Genomic DNA, 18,535 nt, shown 5'->3' with positions numbered 1-18,535 from the left:
TGCTCTTCAGTCCATCCTCCAAGATACCAATGAAATGAACCTTTTCAAAGTGTGGACTTATTTATAGAGTTCCCTTTCTGCTGGCTTCCTACTGCACAAAGGTCCAGGAGCAAATTAGTAAGCATGTCATAAAAAGGTCGGACAGCCTCTCTCTAAGTCTGTTTTTTCAGCTTCATCCCCTGCAATTCCTCACCAACACACACCTTCCCACTTTTGCTTGAACAAGCCATGGACTGTGGCATTTTTTGCAAGGCTGTTTTCTTTGACAGGAATGTCCCTTTTTCCCCTTTGCTGCCAGGTCAAGTAACATATTTATCCTTTAAGACTCAATTCAAATGCCATTACCTCTATGAGGCTTTTGCTGACAGGAGCCATTTACACTCTCCTCCCAAATACAGTTGTGGATACTCTATTTTAGCACTTATCTCTTGGCATAAGAGAGACACGGCCAAAGAAAATAAATTCCTCTTTGTGGGAAAATACAGTGTCTAAGTCCTCATTGCATCCCAAGCCCTGACACAAAGTCTAGCACTCAGAAAGTATTTGCTGAATGACCAAATTAATGAACAAAGTCAAAAGCTATAGGAAGAAAATCAGCAAGCACCTCAGATCAGCAGCTGGCCTGGAGAAATGATAGCTGGGCTACAGTTCCTGACTAGACAAAAGGCAGAAGGAACCAGAATGTTGAAAGTAGCAGAACTACTCAAGTTAGTTATGAAGAGGAAATGACAGATGGGTTATGCAGTGACTGATAACTGCTGGAGATTGTTAGAAAAGAAGGATTAAACTATTACCTTAAAAAATCTCTTGTGGGGTGTCTAAGTAGCTCAGCCGTTTAGCATCTGCCTTTGGCTCAGGTCAATATCCCAGCATCCTGATACTGAGCCCCATATTGGGCTGCCTGCTCAGCGGGGAGCCTACTTCTCCCACTCCAGTTCTCCCATGCTTGTGTTCCCTCTTTTGCTATCTCTCTGTCATAAATAAATAAAATCTTAAAAAAACAAAAAACCCCTTGTGCCTTTGTACTGGAAATACAGAAGTCTTTGAGAGCTGTGCCTAACACCTTTCATAAAGAATCAAAACTCTGTAATTGTGTTTTTGAGTAGTAAAACAAAACACCTAACATCAGAACACCTATGGGAAGCTGAGACACCAGAGTAATATTTAAGGTACCTTCTCTTTGACTGCATATTACAACTTTTTTTAAAATTTAATGCCTGGGCTATGTTCCAGATCAACTGGGGCCCAGATATCACTGTTTTTTAAAAACCCCCACTGTTGGGAATCACTAGTCTACTAGAAAACAATTTCCCCAACTGTGCGCTGCATCTCTAAAAGGAAACCAGTAACTTCATGATTACTGTCATTGTTAATCTCATTCCTGAAAAGTGAGAGCCAGTAACATACATTTAGTATCAAAGAAAGGTAAATAACAACATAACTTAAAGAACTTCTTCACTCAAGTTGATTTTTATTTTAGCTAATTTTTTCCCTGTATTCTTAAAATGCATTTTCAATATAAAATTCAAACCTGAATAAATGATCATAGTGGAATATTATATTCCAACATCATATTTTGCTATTTTAAAGCCAAAGGAAAAAAACTTGGGAGAATAAAAAATTTATGAGAACAAACTGAGCTCTAAGAAGAAAATGTGCTATTATAAGGATTTTTTTTTCCCCCACGACTGGCTCAATTTTAATAGTTTTCAATGGCAGTTCTTGCTGTGGGGAGAATGTGTTCTAATCCTTTAGACCTTACTTAAAATGGTACAATCTTACAATATTTTTCAGGGATTCACCTATAAATAGCAGGAACAATGGAAAAATGTCCTTGAAGAATTAAGAGAACACTGATCAGTCATCCTAAGAAGGCATTCTGGTGGGCAAGTGATAGGAGGGTAGAAGAGGGACAATAGCGGGGACACTGGGATGTGAGAAGTGAGGCTGGTGGGGTAAACTGAGTTCCAACTTTCTATTTCTGAGGGTTGCTTTCCTCTGAGTTCTCACATTTTACCCTCAGTGTAGCCAACGGTCCTGACTTAGGTACACACTTACTCCCTTTCAGATGCTGGCATAGTTAGGAAATTTTCTTAATTTTTTCTTTAAGAGTTTCTGAAAAGAGTTTTTCAGAAAAAATCTTTACTAAAAACTAGAGAAAGGTGGGGGAAAGAAAATGAAATAGTAAAAATCCAGAAAATTTATTATATATATATATATATATATATATATATATATATATATACATACATATATATATATATGTAATAGACATATAATAATGAAAGTTTATGACCAATAGAGGCTAACAGTACAGTTAAGCTGGTATAAATTAGCAACTCTAGAAGTCATTATCCTGGTCACTTGACCTCAAAATGCTGCTTTGTTTAACTGATTTTCTCCGCTCCATTTGAAGACAAGCATCTTACTCCTGATTTCTCCCCACCACCAACCTCCAATAAGACTTCTTATTTTAGACATTGTGTTATCTTCTAGGGGAGTATTTTTCAAAAAATTTTTAACCACATATCAGAAGTACATCTCTGTCTATCCAACACACACATACATCTTATATGCCACAAACATAAACTTCGTCCAGGTCTCATTATGTGTGATGTACTGTGATATATTTCCTTTTCTATTCTATTTTTTCAAATGGTGATAGCAGCCTACTAAATTGATTCCATAACCTAGTACTAGGGAGTACTAGCAATAGAAAAACCAAGCAAAACCTGAAGATTTCCATCTTCTCTAATGCTCACATTAACATGGAAGTTCATTTATAGACCAAGAGCAGGATAATGCCCCTTTCTCAGTTTTTCAACTCTGTCCATTTCTCTGGAATTCTCAGAAGGTACTGGTTGGTTCAGTTATTTCCCATATGGTAAAGGACTACAACAAGCCAGGGATAAAAGAATGATAGAGTCCTAATCAATTTTAAGTAGTGACAGAAGTCAACCCAAATGTTAGCTGCTTACCAGCAGAGGAAGCAGAGAGCAACATGTACTAGCCTAAGGCATCATTTGGGTCAAAGAAGAGGGCACTGAAGTTCAAGAATCCAGAATGATGAAGGCATCTTTTCTCTATCACTCAGTTCTAATGCCAGGAACAGGTAGCAAAACTGTGGCTCTAAGAGAATGTTTTGAGTAACAGCTTTGTCCTCTTGAATGAATGAATGAATGAATGAATGAATGAATAGTTAGGTCAATATTCATATGCCTAAGCCAATATCTCATTTTAAAAAAAATTCATAATGGTATAAAAATTGTCCCCCCTTTGCTTGGGTAATTTGGAATGTATGTTAATTCATTTACATGAATTATGCAGAGACTTGAATGGGAGTGTTGCTTACAGGTGACAAAAGATGCCGGCCTAATTAGCAAATCCTGTGAGAACCCTTTTGAAAAGGGGATTTAGATTCTTTAACAAACACTGAAATTAACTCCAAGGACAGTTTATGAGGTAATCAGTTGGGTTTTTTTCCTCCATGAATTTTCTTCCCAAAAAAAAATCAGCTCCTTAACAGCTTTAGGGCTCTGGCTGCCTGGAAGCATTTGCTGCTCTGCAGCTGCCTCAACACAAACGGCTGTGACTGCACAGATTACTGGCTGTTCCTGGGAGAGACACTGCTATTTGTCAAATGTGACACGAGGATGAAGTTTGAGAACAGGGGATTACAATCAGGTATCTTTACTCAAGATCGTCAAATGTGACTAGAATCAGAAAACACAGTGCTTTCACAGGATTTTACAGAGGGACTTCCTCACATTCAGTAAGCATACTCATACTTAATTATCATAACTTTGACCTTTGTTTCCACCTCATTTTGTCCCTATCTCTGCTACAGCATGTACCTCCTGCTATCTTGACATTGACTATGAAGATGCCTTCATTCCTTTAATAATCCAGTTGAGGGCAGGCATGTGTTGCCTTATTCTTTGTATCCTTAATACCTGTGACAGTACACACTTGGAGCTCAGAATGGGTGAACAATAAGAAGAGGGACACAGGGATGTGAGCTTTGCTCTGGGATGCAGGATAGAGTGAAGGTTGAAAGCAAGGCAAGAGAAGCAAGAGGAGTTATGGGCTTTCCCCAGAAAGGAAAGAGATGACATTTTAAGTAGAAAGCTTAAACTCAACAGGGCTCCTAGTCACTTACTCTCTTAGGATGAAACTTATCTCTAGAGCAGGGCTTCTCAACCTTTAAGGTGTAGAGAAATCACCTGAGAATCCTGTTAAAATGCTTCCGACATTGGAAGTCTGGGGCAGAACCTAAGAGTCTGCATTTCTAACAAAGTTCCCAGGGGTTACAAATACAGATGGTTCACAATTTAGACATACCTCAAGTAGCAAGGCACCCAGAACCTGTGTTCTAACATCTGTAACTGCATGGATTTGATCAAGGTCCTGGGAGGAAGTTGATAATAAATTCAAACAGAGTAATTGAGATTTTAGTAAGATGTGAGCAACATTAGGGGATGCTAGCAGCAAAAAAATTAAGTCCCCTAAGGCTAGCAACTGGGAGGAGGAGCCATTACCAGCCCCAGAAAAAAAGGGGGAAAAGGAGGGAGAAGTTACCAGAACTAAAGAACTTTGGAGCTGAAACAGGAATAGCAGGACATCTAAAGATCTGTGTTCTTGGGTATCTTTGGTAGAAGGACACACACATTTCCCAGGGAGTGAGAAGACTCACTCTGTCTTGCCTTCTGACACCCTGCTGTGCCTCCCACTGGCCATATCCAAATGGGACCTAGAGGGCAAGGTGGAGGTTGGGGGATGTTCTAAATGACCCCCAGAGCAAAGAAGGAAGGGGGAGTATACTGGAAGGCACAGGGAGCTATCCCACAGAGGAGCATCTGACCAATTTAACTATTCACTATTTCCTATGGTTAAAAGTAAATACCCTTAAAACTGAGTCTGGTCTCCCCTAAGGGGGCTACAGAGCAAAAGATAGCAATGTGTCTGTGTTGATTCTGTAGGCAATCTTTAGAAAGAAAAGAGCCTCAAGGGGCTGGGTAAGTAGGGGCAGCTTTAAAGATAAAAGAAAAACAAGCTAAATGCCTGAGGCAGAAGCATAAAGGAAGTGCTGGGAAACCATTAAAAGACCAGCTCAGGAAGTTAAGAATATAGTGGCCCCTACAGAGCTTGGAGAAACAGGACTGGCAGGTTGGGGACAGGGGCAGACAAAAAGACCAGCCTTCACTCTGGTTTCAGAAGCACTCTGCCTGAAATCTTTTAGAATTTAGACGCAGTACCACTGGTAGATTTCCAAGATTTGGAGAAGAAAGCAGACCCAAGGAAAACTAGAAACAGTAAGAACAATGACTAGATAGTTCCTAAGAAAACGCAACTAGAAGTCTCATAGAGAATTCCAATTATAATTGTGTGTGTGTGTGTGTGTGTGTGTGTGTGAATATATATATGTATACACATGCTAGATTCTTCATTAAAGCTCCAATCAAGGCTCTTAGGAAAACATTAAGAAATGGAAAAAGCAACATCCATATTTGGATTTTGAACGTGTTAAAAACCCCTATCTTTTACCCTAAAAAACAGTGCCTTCTCACCACTCCAAGGGATGTGCCTTGTTCCTCGTTAGCAACAGTAGGGACTGTACAGCAGTCGTTCCCAGGTGTGGAGGTCAGCCAAAAATGCCCGGTATTGCAAGGAAGTGAGAGTACAATGTGGACCCTGCCTGATGAGTCAGATCAGAGGGACCTTTGCCAGGATATGATAGAATGATGACTGGTTCTGCCCCTCTTCACTACTTCCGCCCCCTTCCCTAAGCCCATACAGTCAGTTCACCATTGGCCTGAGGTTCGGGAAGTATCAGGAAAAATGGGGGGGCGAAAAAGCAAACAAAGATTCCAAATTCTTGGTTCTAGTTCCAATGAAAGACAAAAGTTGTTTTGAAAAGAGACATGAACCGGCAGAACAAGTGTTTTGTGCCTGTGAGAGTGTGTGTGTATGTGTGCGTGTTTACTACCCGGGGAAGAAAGGAAAAATTCGGAGAGGAAAAAGAGCGTTATAGGCAATTAGAGAACATGCATTCTGTGTCCCACTCCCAGAACAAAGCCCCTATCTATTAGGGTGGGATTTGGGATAATCACAGATTTTCCCCCAGAAGTTTGGGAGGATCTGGTAAGACACTTGTTTGCTTCCTGCCTCCCTTCTTTCATTATTACGGGAGATAGATGCAGAGACATTCCATGTGACAAGGGCAGGAAGAATGAGCAGGGATGGCTTGGTGGGCTAAGGCAGAGGGCAGGAGTTGCCTGCCTTGCCTAGGGGTGCTGAGTTTAGCTGACAGTAAGAGGAGATTGATTGATGCCCCATCTGGCTGGAGACAAAGGTACTGAGAACAGGGGCTGCAAAGTGAGTAGTTGATGACAGGGAGCCAGGCAGGAGACACACCCACGCCCACAGAACCACGTGAGCATCCCAGAGGCTCCTCAGCCAACCCCATCAGGGTCTAGGCATCAGTTTGGAGCTCTGCGAAGTCAGGGGAAGGAGCAGGTGCTCATCCAGAATAAAGGTCCCCTGACTGCCTCTAGAAGCAGTACTCCTTAAAAAGCAACATCCAATAAGGAGAGGAAGGAGAGGGGTGGAGAGAAAGATCCTAAATATTCCCAAATCTTAACCAGAAGCAACTTAGAAAGCGCTAAATTGAATGGAACAGACTGGCTGTGGCTGTGACTAGATTAACTTTTTCTGCTATCTGCCAGAAATGGGAAATTAGAGTTAGAATATAAATTTTGTGGCCAGAAATGAAGAAAATTATATTCTGTGACTGTGAAATTCATGTGCATTACAAGACTGATTGATTTTCCTCAGCATCCATTGCTTAAATGTTATATGTGAATATTCAGTTAAGGTCAAATTCTATCCAGAAGCAGCAGCCCTATGGCCTGACTTCTGCAAACACTGGAGAAGCAGATCCTGGCTGGTCATCTGGCCTTGACCTGGGATCTTATCTGAGCTCTGATTTACAGGGGGACAGCTTCCTAGGTCCAGCCCAGACTCAAAAAGCAGGGCCCTGCCTGGAAGCACCTGGGCCCACGCCTGAGAGGTGGAAGGCAACGTCAATCCCTTTTTACACATGTGAATATGCCAACAGCTCCACTGCTCACAGGAGGGTCCTGCCCCTTCTGCTTGCCTCTCCTGGCCAACGTCTTGCTGCAGCCTCTTATTTCTTCTAGTTTCCCAAGCAATTCCTGTTCATAAGGATCTCTTATATAAACCAGGGACTCCTGGGTTCCTGTCAGTGACATTCTGGGTTCTCTTCGATTTACTATCATAGCAAGATGACTGAATTTCTGCCAGAGATTTGTTAGAAAGATGCACATTGGCCAGAGTAATTTTGAAGCAATAAAGAATTGTCAGGGTCTGTACCAAGTCTTGACAAATGCATTTTCACCATTAACTAACCCATTTTCCCAATAATGACGGTGTTTAAAATGCTATACAAGATGAGGCAAATATTTCTGCTCTCCACAAGGACTGGTGAGCAACTGAATGTGACCTTTGTCCTAGAATCAGGGCAGATACTGTTCATAAATGGCTGTTTAGGGGATCACAGTACATCTGTACCCAAGGAGTTATATACTGAAATTTTGTAGATTTCTGATGAAAACAACATAGAGAGCCCAGAAAATAAACACCGAGTTCATATACAGTTTGTGAAACTGTATATATAGAAATTGTATACATACAGTTTGTGAAACTACCATTGCAAGCAGTTGCAATAGTAAAGCCTCTTGCGTTCTACCCAAGGAAACATGTGAAACATGTGCAACTCCTGAAAACTTCTAGCTTGTCAGGACTATGATTCATTTTCTTTTTTTGGTTTCTTTTCTTTTTTTTTTTTTTAAGATTATATTTATTTATGTCAGAAGAGAGAGAGCATGAGTGGAGGGATAGGGGCAGAGGGAGAGGGAGAAGCAGACTTCCCACTGAGCAGGGAGCCTGATGAGGGCTCGATCCCAGGACCCTGGGATCATGACCTAAGCCAAAGCAAGATGCTTAACTGACTGAACTACCCAGGTGCCCCTAATATTCATTTTTCTATTACGCAAGTTCCACAACCCGATCAGCAGCCCAAAGAGGTAGATACTACCCTCTGCTTAACTGCAGAGCTTCAATATCTATCTTATTATGCAATTTGGGGGGATTTCCCTGATAACATGATGTAGAGTTATTTTTACATGCACTACGCAGTGCACCACCCTTTAATAATACCTGGGCCCAAACTAAGTCTGATTTTGATAATGGCCTACAAAAAGACCTAGGCTCTTATGTCTGCATGACTGTATGTCAGGAACATTAAATTTAAAAGTTCTACTGTAAAACTCGGGCAAATATTCCTTGAGAACTGCGCTGGAGAAAAGGAAATGAACATACTATATCAGCAGACGAATTCAGATGTTCTGATCCCTGCTTAAGCTGGAGAGTTAGGCCAGTGCTTTCCTGACAGGTGTGAAGTGGTGATTCTGTAAGAGAAAGGGAGGGAACCCTAAAAAAGCATAGTCTAATAAATGTATTAGAAGAATGAACTATTGTGATAGTCCCATATCCCCTAATATCAGAGAATCTATTATTCATAGTATCATCTAGCTAGGAACTGTATTACATTCAGGAAAGTCCAATAAAAGCATATCCAGAGAATGCAGCACTTACAAAGATATTTAAAACAGAATAAAAGAGAGAAAATAACCCTAGTCAATGTGCATTAATACTCAGTAATTATACAAAGCACTCCCTAGTGCCCAACTTTGGGTAAAATACCTGTTGAACATCCTCAACAATTCTATGAAAAATATTATAGGTGCTATTACAATTTCTTTTTACAGATATATATATATATATATATATATATATGCTTAAGGAGAGTTAGTCACTCATCTGAGGACCCACAGCTATAATGGGTGTGTAATATAAGATGTAGGATTCAAATGTAGGTAGTAGGACCTCAAGATTCAAAACTCTTTGCCCTGTACCTTGGGTGTTTTCCCCCAAGCTACCCCCAGTGTTGTTACTTCTCATGCCCTGCTCACTGCTAAACAGCTGTCTATGAATAGACAATATGGACAGTTTTTAGAGAAGTTCCTGCTCACTACTAGAAGAGCATGCCACAATAGAATCAAAGCACTCACACATTTTTAGTACCTAGGAAACCACTAGTCAAGTTTTTAAGACATTTCACAAGAAACCTGGAGCCATTTAAGAAATTGTCAGTCATTTCAGGTGCATTCCATCACTGCACTAATTTATTTTAAAACTAGAAATGTAATATGCAAATTTTATGGAAAAAAAAAATCCTAAAGAAATGATGAGACATCTAACAATTGATTTATGAGTGAGTTACACATTATCTCTATACTAATCCTTAGTCAATTTACAAAAAGCAAACTATTTCCCAAGTTTGAAGCTGATCAATCATCTGGGAGTGATCCTGGTAACAAGCAACTGCTAATGGCTTAGCCCCTGTCAAAGGAAGCCAACATAAAGAACAGCTTAGAGTCATGTTGACAGAGGCTTGGGAAATACCTACTCCAAAGAGTCCACAGGGTAGCCGTGAGAGTAAAACACCACTGAGGAGAGTCACACTTTCAATATTGGTGGCTATCCTGGGTTTTGTCCTGTCTACTTGTGGCACTGAGCTCCTCCCCAGGAACTTATCCATTGCTGTGGCTTCACTTATTGGCTGAGGATTCTCTAATCATTGACCAGATCACTCTTGAGCTCACAATCTTCAAGATGTCAAATCATCTTTGTATGTTTGACTCATCATGTCCAAAACTCAGCCCCTCCCAACTGTAATCACTCCTTTTCCTCAGTCTCAGGAATGGCATCACTACAACCCTGCCATTTTTCACTTCTCCCCCTTTTTACATACCATATTGGACAGATCCACAAATCTGGCCAAATCTACCTTAGACACATCCCTCAAATCCATCTTTTTTTTTTTTATTTAATTGTATATCCAGTATACAAATCTATGATATATCTAGGCTACTGCACACTGAACTTATCTCTCAATATTTGGCTCCCTGACTTTTTAATACCATTTACATACACTTGCAAAGATTACTAAAACAAAAATTACATAAATTATATAATGCCATTCTCTTGTTAACAATCAGTGAATGAAGCTAACCCAACCATTTGGTAGACTGTTCCAAATCCATTAGCTGGTATAAATGTTTCTTTACAACATTTTTTACCTTTTTTAACACATCTCTAACCCCCACTCCAATTATATTTGCTGAAGTTCATCCATAATTTAATCGTGGGTCCCTTAAGTAGGCTGGTGAATAGGGGTCAAGGAGGACAAGAGAGTATAGTGGTTAAGAAAGAGGGCTTTTCAGTTGGGCTGATGTGAACTGAATCATAGATTTACCTCTTACGGAGGTAGTAGCTTATGTGTCCACTCTGAGACCTCACTTCCCTTTGTCTCAAAAAAATGGGATAATAACATAAAGTTATTGTCAGAACTAATTAAGGCAATCTGTCAGCTATTACAATAATACCTCATCATCAAGTATATCTATAGCAAATTTTCAAAGAAGAAACACTTTGTACAAATATATTATTGTTAGTTAATTAATGATGTCCTCAAGGTTTGTATTATTTAGTTTTTAGAGGTTCTTGAAGGGACAGTTTGGAAAGAAGACTGAAATAGGTTGGTAGCAATTAAGAACTATCCTGTTGAGGCTCTTATACTACCCAGTTTTCTACACTGCTAACTTAGTAGTTCACTGAGTACAAGAACTAGAATTTGCCTCATATTATTACTTTCTTTACTGTGTTTTATCTCCAAATAATACCTTAGTACAGAAACTTCATCTTCTACTTCTTAATATCTCAACATCTCAACATTACTTAGCCCAACACAAGATTCTTGGTAGACCTTCAATAAATGCTGAGGTCAGAGTGAGTTATCAGGCTACAGACTGCTAATTCTCATGATAAATGCCCAAAGTTAAATGCATAAGCTTCTGATGCTGCTCAACCACGATGGGTTCCCCCTCCCCAAGGAATAAAGATTATACTTTATAAGAGGAAAAAAAATGCTTTGTAATTCCTTTTGTCACGCTGTACAAAGCAAAATGTAAATTAGCATGAACCCATGGGCACACAAATTAAAATTAAGCTTTGAGTAATTGATTATCTTAATTGCAATGTTAATAAACACATTTCATAACACGAAGGCCATATTTCTCCAGGTTATCTGCACTACTTGATACAAGTAAATATGCACAGTGCTTATAAAAATGTTGACTAATATTTGACTGTAAGGGAAAATAGCTGAGTCTGGCCTCTGGTTGGAGACCATCTCATAATGCCTCCTTAGGAAAATGCTCCTCTCTAATATTCTGTCTCCACAAATCTATAAATGTTTTCTCTGATAGCCATGTTTTGAGGATTCAAAAAATCATGTCCATAAGTTATTCTGAGCTTCACCAGCAAAATTAGCAGTTACTATATGCCAGGTACCATTCTAAGTACTTTACACATACTAACTAGTTCGAGCCTCATAATCGGATGGAACAACTGAGGTTTAAGAGAAAAATTCACTAGTTGACAATTATTGCATTACTAAGGAGTACAGTCCAGATTTGCAAATAGCGTATCCATTCCCAGAGCCTCGCCTCTCAATCACGATATCATATGTTACTCATAAAGTAGAATTTAGTACATGTTTTGGGAACTGGAAAGAAGGAGAAATTACACTCTATTAAGGTTCAATAAAAATCTCAACGAGAAGGATGTGCAGGATTATGAATGGCAGAGATGGAACAGGAAGGATGTGCATTCTAGGCTCTGATGAACAAAGTCACAATCCAGGCAGGTGCAGAGAACGGGGTGGCATGGACAAGGATCCTTGTCTGGTTTGGCTAGTGCTACAATAGAAAGCATAGCTGTGACAACTCTTCAGATGCCACAGGAGAATACTGTGGGGCTTTAACTAGTAGGCCGTACAAAGTTTTCTCAACAAGGTAACATGAGTTGAGATATTCTTTGGGAAGATTAGATTCTTTCTTTTAAAGCTTAGGAACTGGGGCACCTGGGTGGCTCAGTGGGTTAAAGCCTCTGCCTTCGGCTCAGGTCATGATCCCAGGGTCCTGGGATCGAGCCCCACATCCGGCTCTCTGCTCGGCGGGGAGCCTGCTTCCTCCTCTCTCTGCCCGCCTCTCTGCCTACTTGTAATCTCTGTCTGTCAAATAAATAAATAAAGTCTTTAAAAAAAAAAAATAATAAAATAAAGCTTAGGAACTTTTTTTCTCAGAAGATCATTTTCCTTACTTATTCTAATAGACTATTTTGGATAATAATCCAACTCAAGAAATTCTCCACTGGGAGGCCTAAGGGACTGAAACTAGCAGGATGAAGCTTAATAGGAATGGGAATAAAGTTAAGGAACTTCAGCTGCCCATGTTTAGGATGACTGCTCCCTGGCAAGAATAAAGTTCCTATGAAAAAGATGAAGAGATTTTGGCCAAATTCAAGGTCAGTATAAGCTAAGAGCACGACATGGATGCCAAGAAAACTACGTGGAAGATTAAGCAGCATAAAAGTATATCACACAGAAAGAGGAGATGATTATCCTAAACACAGCAGAATTGGAATTCAGCTCTGGGTACCACTAAGGGGGGATGCTGACAGCCAGGACTGATTTCGGAGCAGGATGAAGACAGAAAGTCAAGAGGCTACGCCACTTGTGTAAATGTTGAAAGCACTGGAGAAATTTAGAAGGCTCCAAGGAAGTATGATTACTATCATCAAACATTTCAAGAACTGTCTTGGGAAGAACAATCTGTTTAGAATCACAATACAAAAATAGAATCAACGAGAGGATAACATAACCAATGAAACAACTAATACTAAAGACAAGCTCTCCATTAGTTACATGGGAGGAGGGATGTTACCAAATTAAAGGAAGCAATCAGTGTCTAGTGGGTGCCCACAAGCTATCCTAAGACAAGATAATGCTTTTAAAAAGAAAACTCACCTTGCTGAGTATGGGAGTATATAAATACTAGTCTTCAGGAATATAAATACAAAGTCTTAAGTATAGTATATAAATACATAGGCTTCAGGAATTTGGAGATGTCAGTGTGAAGGAAGCGGTGAGACGGGGAGAAGGAGGAAGGAGTTTGAAGCTGGAATTTGAGCTGGACTTTGACAGATGAATCAGTTTACAATCTAAAGTGGTCAAGTAACTGTCAAAAAGCCAAATCTTCAGTAAACAGATAGAATTGTAAACAGATTACTGAAAATGCTCATTAAGTCCACTTAGGGCTTAAGAACATACAATAATACATTCCTTCTCATTTTATTGCAGTTTATAGGGGGTAATGTGATTCTTTCCCTTCTTATCTCTCAAAAGTATCCCCTACACACATGCACACGCACACATGCACGCACACGCACCAAGCTTTATATATTACTGTGGAAGAATAACAGATATCACCTTCTCCCTCAAGACAATAGGTCAGAAAAGGAAGTTAGAAGTCAGAGAACAGAGAATATGGGGTCCTATTAATAGGGAGAAACAGCCTACCTTGCTTGTTCAAAGTCCTACAGCAACTTCCACCAAAATCTGTTTTCCTATTACCTCCAAATGGGAAAACACAAATAACAAATTTTGTCATTCCCTCATCATTGAGGGAGAAAATGCCCAGGCCTCGAAGTCAAACAAATTTTGGTTCACATTCTTGCCCTGACACTCATCAGCTATATAAAATGTGGGCAAGACACTTGGCCTCACAGTACCTCAGTCTCCTTAACTGTAAACTGTGGATACCCACTCCTGCATGACGTTTTTGTGATGATAAAGGAAACAGTATTCATAAAATGTCTGCACCCATTCTGTAGTTCTACTCATCATTACCACCACAATCTAAAGATTGCTAGCGGCAGACGTTTTGATAGCTCAGGCATTTCTGGGACTTTGGAAATTAGACTTCGTGAAAAAGCTCCAAATGAGCTTGTCCAATATTGGCTTCTGATTTCTTCTATTTCATAGATTAGAAAGCAGTTTTGAAGGAACTGCAACCTCTTAGTGGTAAGTGATATCTATCCATTGACTTCCCTAACTCAAAAAGAGACTGCACTTTGGGTATTTCATTTTGTTAGAGAAAGGAAGGAAGGAGGAGAAGCCGCAGCAGCTGGGGATGGATCAAGTGATAAATCCTGTCATTATTTTAACTAAAATACATTAGAAGATTCGTACCTACTGAGTAATTCAAGGTTGGCAAAGAATGAAAAACAATTACGATGTAATATGCTATTATTGAAAAAGAAATCTTTTCAAGTAGGTAAACTGTGTTAGCCTCCATTTTAATGACATTGCTTCAAAGCATCCTGTCTGGAATAGTCACATGGTTCCTCTGGGCGCCCTGCCCTGGCACAGAAGGCTGTCCCATACGCTCCTGCGAGGACAGGCAGCACCGTGTGGGGTTACTGCCTCCGTATCTCCAGCATTCCTTTTGAAGTTTATGGAGGCATTTGGAATGAGCTCTGTAAGTTATGGGACAGGAAAAAAACATATCCTTTAGCACCTACTTATGCCAGAAGTTTCAGATAGTTATGTGCCACCTTAATACACAAATAACTGAAATATTGTGCCTTTCTGTCTTGTGAAACAAAATAATAGATGCTTCATGTCCCAAATAGTGATTTCTGTTTAGTACCAGGTTGGATTCTTGGTCAAGTCTCCTTTAGGGTGATGAGCAGCTGGGCAGGAAATATCTTCATTTCAGACCCCAATTTTACTACTATGTATATCCACATGAGAAATTTGGAAAGTTTAAGTCTTCATGTTCATTTAATTAAACACATCTGACATATGGAGCATTATGTACGGTAAGCTTCATATCTAACAGAGAGAAGACCTGTTTACTCTGCTCACTTACAAACAGAGTTTGCTTGGTACTTGAGCTTTGTAAACCTATCATTTATTCATCACTAGAGGGCCCTGGCAATGAATGTCCATCTCATCAGCAGTGACATTTTCCAAACACTCCTCTCAATAGTTTTTGTCCCCTTAAATAATCCACAGGCTTCTATATCACTAAGAAACAATTCCCTTTTTCTCATTCCCCCCTCCTTCTGTTTAGAGAAGCACTTGGGGGTGATTGTTCTCAGTGCAATCTTCTCTCAGCGGATGGTCTTATCACCAGGTCACACTACACCTTCAGAGATAGCCGAAAGGCTGTTAGACTCTGTCTCCCAAGATGGTGGTGCATCGCTTCCCCATGTCTTTACTATAATACCACTGCACATCTTGACTGAACTGGCTTCACCCTCTCCACTTTTGGAAAGTTTCCAGGCAGGGTCTGTGTTTACATCAGCAAGACTGATTAAAAAACACCATCTCTGGGGTTTTAAACAGGCTTTGAAACACATTCCTGCACTGCTCAACTCAGGTCAGGAGGAGGCTTTCCAGTAAATCTGTTACTTTACCTTGTCATTCTACTTATTACAGAGGGGCACTGATTTCCTTGAAGTTCATCTCATAAGTGATTTTACTTTTCTAAAATTTCTGCTGGAACCTTGGCTAATAGAGCCTTGCATTATTATGCCCATTGTCTTCAGAACTCCTTCTCTATAAAGCTTCAGCTTGCTTAAGTAAGATAAGCATTATTCTGTTTTTTTATTTTTTTTTTCCTTCAGCTTTAGGACCATAAAAGTCAAGTTCTTTTTTATATTTTCCAATCTAAGCACCAGTTTTATCTTGTTAAACTTGCTTTTGATTAGCACAGTTACTATTCAATTAATTCCTTAGTTTATAGTTTAACAAGTGCCTCACAAAATTTGTAAGAGATAGGATGTGTACAAAGGGGGTTGAGCAGGGGGCAGTAATTACATGCACAACTATGGGGGGCTATCAAAACAAAACTGTAGAATTTAAGAATGATTTATAAAAATAATGTAAATCCTTTTTACTTACAAGATTTAAAGTAAAAAGAAAGACTCCCTATTAGTAATACTCATCAAAGCACACTAGTATAAAACTATTTTCACAAACAGGCACATCAAGCATATCCTAGACATTATGCTTGAAATGTATCACCTATCATAGACCTTGGTTTTGCTTACCACACTCTGAAATCTAACTAAAAAGAAAAGAAAGGCCTTACCTCTCCCAAATCATACCATACAAGAAAAGCAGTATTTCTCTAAATGGGCTTTCTTAACACACTCTAATCTAAAAAGAAGGCTCAACAGGGCTAAAGGAGACTCTACCTTTGATTACAAAAGACATTAGTAAAACAATTTAAAAACAATAAACTATAAACACACTGGCAAAAATATAAAGATGATGTTACTTAACTAAAAAGAACCCCAAACACTCTGAAGCAGATGATTCTAATTTAAAGGAAATGAAATTCAAATAAACAACAAAAGCACCCGTCCTAATACTTCCCCTTCCTGTGACAGGCAACACAAAGGACAAAAACAAGAGAAAAAAAAGAAAGAAAGAAAGACAAGACATATAAGGAATCACTGAAAAGGGTTGTATGGATAACAGTGCTCTAAAAATTAAACATGAAAGGAGGTTAACAGACATTGTGGAAACCTTTCTGGGAAGGGCTGCATTTGTGTTTCTTGAAATAGGCCTTCTGCTTGCTATTAATCAGACTAAGGCTGGCTTTGAGAGTATTCCGTAACACAGGTACTGATTTCTTAAAGAAGGTACATAAGGGAGGAGAAGGTGGAGGCCAGGAAAAGATGAGAAGGAATGGACAAAGGCAGCATCCAAAAATCCCAGGCACAGTACTTTCTGTAGGGCACGTATGCAATGGGCACTCCCTCCCCAACCACCTGTCTCTTCTAGAAGCAGGGCAAAAACACAGCTGCTTCTAGTTGGCACCCTTTGTCCTAACATGGAAAACCAGAGGAAAGGCTTGGTAGCCTGACCAAGGAAATATATTAACTCCGCTGAACTACTTGAGTACTGGAGTCTACCTCAGTAGACGTTTCCAAAATTAGATAATGAACTGGAAAGACTAGATTAGAGTTGTATTTTTTTTTAAAGATTTATTTGAGTGAGAAAACACACACAGGGCAGCAGGCAGAGGGGCAGAGAGAGGGAACAAGAATCCCAAGGAGACTCTGCACTAAGCATAGAGCCACACATAGGGCTCTGTCTCACAACCCCGAGATCCTGTCCTGAGCTGAAACCAAGAGTGAGACGCTCTACTGACTGAGCCACCCAGACACCCCTGGATTAGAGTTTTAAAGGCTCCTGCTCAAAAGCAGGAACTGGAATCAAAAGACCTCTAAACCATTCATTTGTATGCATCTATTATTTTAACTAATATTCCCAAATTAGTAACAGGGCTTATTTACTCTTCTCCTTCTATATTTGAGCTTTAGAAACTGTCATCCACCCTGTCACAAAAATCTTTGGAAGGTTAAAAAATCAACAGTTTACTATCACTTAACATTATGTACCTATAACTTACTAATAAAACCATAAGCTCCACTTATTCATTCAATTAAAAATGGATTTTAAAAAAAGCTATAGCAACCATCTACTCTCTTCTTTCCTCTCTTATATGAAAGAATCAGTCTGAGGCAAGAAGCTTATAGCTCAAGTGATTGATCTAGAAAGTGATCTCAACCTTACCTTTTAGGAGGTTAAAAGTCTCATGGATGATATTCTTAAGGGAGAAGTGCGGAACATCTGTGCGACCATGTGTCCTCATGGTCTAGAAATGGGGAGGCCATCCTCCAGCCCATATCCACCACCCCACACCCTCTGAGCACTGCCTCCCCCCTCTGAGACAGGACAGCACTGGCTGCCTCCCGCCCAGCGGCAAAGAAACAAAGGGCACTGGAGTTTCTTGCAGGAGGAGAACTAATTCCCACTGCACCGTAGCTATTTAAAGAGGTAGTGCCTGTGGGACAGATTTGCCTCCCAGCCTTCCTGTTTGTGTCCCAGCTCCAATTTTCACCCATTTCCTAAGGAAGACCGCAAAGTGTAATCAGCCTCAAGAAGGCTGAGATTTATGAAAACTCGTGCAGTGCACAAGGGCAAGTTTTACAGTTTTCCCCTTTTCTTCTTTCCCCACTAAACAGATATAAGGCTTTATTAAAAGTACTTTCAAAGTCAAAAGCAAACACTGTATGTATCATGATTTAGTAATTATTTCTACTCCTGAAAGAATTTTAACTTGAAATGTAGGAACAAAAGAATTTGTAGATAATTAATCCAACAGGTACCAAGTAGTAATGCAGAGCAAAAATGTGCACCTTATGGTCAGAAGGCAAAGGTTTGATTCAAAAAACCTTTGGGATTTGCTAGCTTTAAGTAAAAAAAAATTCACCCAATCTCTTGGGGCCTCAGATAAGAAATTCACCCCATCTTTCTGAGCCTCATTTTCTTTGTCTGAATAAATGGGAATAATAATATGTAGTTTACATGTCTACTGTGAAAACTGCATAAGAAAAAAACTATATTTTGCCTTATGTAAAAAGATCATGTAGTCACTGCATACTGGCATCCAATTTCCCAGCAGCTGTT

The 18,535-nt window shown here is 39.7% G+C and overlaps 1 protein-coding gene across 6 annotated transcripts in view; it reads right to left on the bottom strand.

Annotated features, from left to right (window-relative positions):
• ARHGAP28 (Rho GTPase activating protein 28) overlaps window positions 1–18,535 on the bottom strand; it is a 243,897-nt gene that overhangs the window by 138,714 nt on the left and 86,648 nt on the right. The window contains exon 1 of one of the 6 annotated variants that reach the window (XM_032875720.1): window positions 17,639–17,778. The exons of the other annotated variants lie outside the window; for them this stretch is intronic. The gene's annotated coding sequence lies outside the window, so the exon portion shown is untranslated. Of the gene's footprint in view, window positions 1–17,638; window positions 17,779–18,535 lie in introns of those variants that run through there. 6 annotated transcript variants of the gene reach the window in all.

Source organism: Lontra canadensis, unplaced genomic scaffold, assembly GCF_010015895.1.
Source record: "Lontra canadensis isolate GAN:19392208 unplaced genomic scaffold, GSC_riverotter_1.0 scaffold57, whole genome shotgun sequence".
Taxonomy (NCBI): Eukaryota; Metazoa; Chordata; class Mammalia; order Carnivora; family Mustelidae; genus Lontra; species Lontra canadensis.
The sequence above is the reverse complement of the archived record's forward strand: the minus strand, read 5'-3'. Positions and strand labels throughout refer to the sequence as shown.